The sequence below is a fragment of the Melopsittacus undulatus genome (assembly GCF_012275295.1).
Source record: "Melopsittacus undulatus isolate bMelUnd1 chromosome W unlocalized genomic scaffold, bMelUnd1.mat.Z SUPER_W_unloc_8, whole genome shotgun sequence".
NCBI classification, from domain to species: domain Eukaryota; kingdom Metazoa; phylum Chordata; class Aves; order Psittaciformes; family Psittaculidae; genus Melopsittacus; species Melopsittacus undulatus.
Genome location: NW_022993950.1, coordinates 323,424 through 328,456, shown reverse-complemented (window position 1 = coordinate 328,456; position 5,033 = coordinate 323,424).

Here is a 5,033-nt window from a genome sequence, read left to right as displayed (position 1 = left end):
AGACCAGTGCAGGCACTCTCTACACTCCAAGCTCTGCACCTCAACCTCCCCACTTACCGGCTCTGTCTGGGTGCCTACGCTGGTCACCACTGGGGCGGCCGGGGCAGAGTTCCCAGACCAGACCCTGTGTTCTCAGCTCATTTAAATTCTAGTTAAGAAAAATGCTTCCAGTCCAAGCTTTGATACCAGAGTGAACACCTAAACACATTGCCTGTGAACCTGCACTCTAATTAAATGGATGTTGCTAAAAACACAAGTCTGTGTCATCTTTCTGAAGTTTTTTGCTGCTGTTTTTCCCCTCTGCAGGATGCACAGTTTCAGTCTTCTCTGAGGAAGAGGTGAGATTTTATTAAATCTTTTAACTTTTTTTTTCCAAGGCAGAGCAACTTTAAGCTCCAACTGATTTGCAGAAGCATCAAAAGGATGTGATGTTTTGCAGGGTTGAGCCCAGCATCCCCAGAATGATTTTCCATGGTCTGGAGAGCCCCATATGAGAAATTCTACTGAACTGCTGCTGAAGTGATAGGCCCTATAAAACAGCAGATTTTTCACTTCATCTATATTTATAGCAAAATGGAAACAAAATGGTGCTTTAAAGTAAAAAATTGTATTTCCAGAGTCAGGCTGATTTTCTTGCTTTGTCGGTGCTGGGACCAGTGCTGTTTAATATCTTCATCAACAACCTGGATGAGGGAACTAAGTGTATCCTCAGCAAGTTCGCTGATGACACTAAATTGGGAGGAGTGGCTGACACACCAGAAGGCTGTGTTGCCATTCAGCGAGATCTGGACAGGCTGGAGAGTTGGGCAGGGAGAACTTGATGAAATTCAACAAGGGCAAGTGTAGAGTCTTGCATCTGGGGAAGAACAACCCCATGTACCAGTACAGGTTGGGTGTTGACCTGCTGGAAAGTAGTGAAGGGGAAAGGGACGTGGGGGTGCTGGGGGATAGGAGGATGACCATGAGCCAGCAATGTGCCCTTGTGGCCAAGAAGGTAAATGGCATCCTAGGGTGCATTAGAAAGGGTGTGGTTAGTAGGTCAAGAGAGGTTCTTCTCCCCCTCTACTCTGCCTTGGTGAGGCTGCATCTGGAGTACTGCGTCCAGTTCTGGGGCCCTCCGTTCAAGAAGGACAGGGAATTGCTTGAAAAAATTCAGCGCAGAGCCACAAAGATGATTAAGGCAGTGGAACATCTCCCTTATGAGGAGTCTAGGTGCGATATTGCTGGTGCACTGCTGTGGTCGTAATTGGCACTTGTTGTTCTTCGAACTTCAGCAACCTGTCCTGGGTTCAGCAGTAGCAGTAATTTTTTCTCCTTCTTGGTAGCTGGTGCAGTGCTCTGTTTTGACTTTTGGCCTGGGAACGATGCTGACAGCAGTTATGTTTTTAGTTACTGCTCAAATTTTTACTCTGATCAAGGATTTTGTGAGTCTCATGCTCTGCCAGGGAGGAGGGGAGGCCAGGAGGAAGCAGAGACAGGACACCTGACTCAAACTAGCCAAAGAGATATTCCATACCACAGCATGTCATGTCCAGGATGTAAAACTGGGGCAGTTACCTTGAAGGGCTAGTTCACTGCTCAATCGGTCTGGTTGTTGGTCAGCAGGTGGTGAGCAATTGTATTCTCTCCCCTTGTTATTTCCCTTATCATTATTATTATTGGTGGTAGCAGTAGTGATTTGTGTTATACCTTAGTTGCTGGACTGCTCTTATCTCAACTCGTGGGAGTTACATTTCTTTGATTCTCCTCCTCATCCCTCCGGGAGTGGAGAAGGGGCAGGGGTGTGAGAGAGAGACTGTGTTTGGGTTTTTTACCATGACACAACTCCACAACAGAAGGATCCTCTCAGAGACAAGGCAAGGTGGACAGCTGCTCAATTTCCTCTGTCTCCAAAGCAGCAATACCAAAAGCCCATTGGTACCCTTTTGGGTCTTTGAAGTACCCTCTCCTGAGGTATTCAATGCCAAGGATGCATGGAGCCTCTCAACCAGGCACAATGGGGTGCTTTTGCCATTTCCTCCCAGTCAGGCTGATTTCAGCCTCCAGTACAGTCAACTCTTGGAATCCTCCTGTCACTCCACAGAATCACAGAATCACAGAATCCTGAGGGTTGGAAGGGACCTCGAAAGATCATCTAGTCCAAACCCCCTGCAAGAGCAGGGTAACCTACAGTACATCACACAGGAACTTTTCCAGGCGGGCCTTGAATATCTCCAACGTAGGAGACTCCACAACCCCCCTGGGCAACATGTCCCAGTGCTCTGTCACTCTTACAGTGAAGAAGTTCTTCCTGATGTTAACGTGGAACCTCCTATGCTCCAGTTTACACCCATTGCTCCTTGTCCTATCACTGGATATCACTGAAAAAAGCCTAGCTCCATCATCCTGACACCCACCCTTTACATATTTGTAAGCACTGATGAGGTCACCCCTCAGTCTCCTCTTCTCCAGAAGTATAGATGGGTTCCTCCCCTTGACAGCTTGATGGCATCAGGGTACACTGTGCACCGGTATCTACTAGAGCCTTATACTTCTGTGGGACTGATGTGCCAGGCCATCTGATCCACACAGTCCAGTAAATCCGATTGTCCCCTACCTCCACCTGGCTGGAGGCAGGGCCCCTCTAATAATAGTGATTACAACATTGGTCACTTAGGTCTGGTAGACAGGGATTAGTCTGCTTTATCACAGGAGCTGGAGTAAAATCAGCTCTTCCACTCCATCTGGGAACCTGCTCACCAGAGATTGAAGCCACAGCTTTCATGGGATGATCATCTTTGACCTTTGTTCTCCAATTCACGCACCTGTTTCTTCAGAGCTGAGGTAAGTTTTCCATCCCACTTCCTCAGGTCCTCTTTGTGATCTTGCAGGTAAAACCATAGGGTGGTCCGTGGCTTATACCTCCTATATGTTCTCCCTCAAGCAGTAGAATGCATTTTGTTAATAGCTGAGACACGTGTTGATACACATGAGGAGCTGGATATATCAGACAGATTGTCCCTTGATTGTTTGAGATCCTGGGACAGGTTTTCCCACAGCTGAGATGATGGAAGTGGTGAGATTTTCTTCGAGCTCTAGGAGTTTATGAATCATTTCATCCACTGTTAGTGGTATTATGTCATTCCAGGTTACTCTTGCCAATGAATGGGCATATGATGACGGTGCATTCTGTGTAAGTTTGCACCACATGGGTGTCCCAGCGTCAGAGCAACAAGGTGATGTTGTTCTCCCCTGGTTGACGAGTAAAATTTTTTCACATATTACATCATTTGGTTGAAGTCCTAGGTCGAGAAGTCACCTCTTCTTCTTCTTTGTCATGTGATGATGACTCCTAATCTAATGCTGGACCGCATTGTGACTACATTGTTTCTTTATCTTGCTTCACCCTTCTTGCCTCTTTTTTTTTTTCTTTTGAGTACAGGGGCAACTGATACTGGTACGAATTGGTCCTCTGGTTTAGCTGCAGGGCTTATCACTGTGGTTTGAGTAGCGACTGTACTTGTCCCTGGGGGTGGTGTAGCTGCTCTGTCTGTTGCTTTGCCCTCAGATCCAGGTACATTTTTTTCCTTTAGAAGGTGCTGGATAGTGCTGAACAAGGCCCTGTAAGCATAGGCCAAGCCCCACCACATTGCCATGATTTGTCTGTCTGTGGTATGGCCAGAATGACAACACACCTTATTTAATTGTTTTACTAATTTTTCTGGATTTTGCACTTGTTTGGATGTGAAATTCCAAAGTACTGGAGGGGCCCACTGATCTAAATACTTGCCCATACTATCCCACACACCCTGCCACTCATGGCTGTCCAGCCTCAGGGAAAATCTCTTGGTCCCCCTATATTTTCGTCTAACCCCAGACAAGGCCCAAACCTGACTCTGTTTAACTCTTGAAATCATACAAAAAGGTCATGAGCAAAACACACTCTGTATGCGTGGTTATCCCCATCACAGTCAGCAAACAGTTCTCAACAGTATTAAAAGGCCATTCAAAAACTTCAAAACTCTCAAATGATGCTGTAAACCGTCTGGGGGGTGGGGGGGTGGGGGGTGGGGCTGGGAGGGTAAGAGAATGTTTCCTTCACAGGTTGACTACCTGAGAAGGAGAAAAAAGATGTGTAATTGCTAAGCACTTCTATTATATACCTCCCAAATTATAAAGGTGGTGACCACACTGGGAACATAAACCATATCAGTTTCATGATCAATTATTCTATTGTATTACAAGTCATTACCATAAAATATAATGAGACAAGACCCTTAGCCCAAGGCCCCCAGCTGATAAACACTAAGACAAGTAAGTCTACAAGTAAGGTACAATATGTTGAAACTGTTAGATCAAGAGAAAGAACTTTGAGAGCCAATATATCAACATTGTGACAACTGACTATTAATCCAAAACAATGAATGCTTATCCCAAATATGATTAGACACACTCTGATCAGATCTGTCATTATCTCAACCCTTCATGCCCCACGTTGGGCGCCAAAAAGAACTGTCGTGGTTTTAAGAAGGAGAAAAAATGACTGCTACTGCTAAACCCAGGACACCGTCACACAGAAAATTTATGCTACATATGCTGACTAAAAGTAATTTATATATGCAACTATATTTTGCTTTTTATGTAACCAAGTCAGAATTAATAAGATCGGCTACATTCTGTGTAAATTCAGCTGAAATGGTGCAAATAAAGCAATTTTCTTTGTTTTTTTTTTTTTTTACTACTGTGTATGTTTAGCATAGATTTTTAATGGTGGATTATTGCTGCCTTTTAATTTCAGGTCAAAAGCCAGGCTTTGTTTCTAGAAAGCTTAGAAAGAAAAACTATCATTAATTAGATGGTACAAAGTAACTTCAAAAGTTGGGGGGTTTTGTTCAGAAGGAAAAATGTTTTCTGTAGCTCAGTTTGTACTTGCTAGAAGAGCACAGTCTTATCCTTTAGCACACTTTCAGTGCAGTTAGTAAATCATAGAATCATGAATCATGGAATATGCCACACATGTTTTCTCACTGCTTGCCTTTTACTTACATGACAGA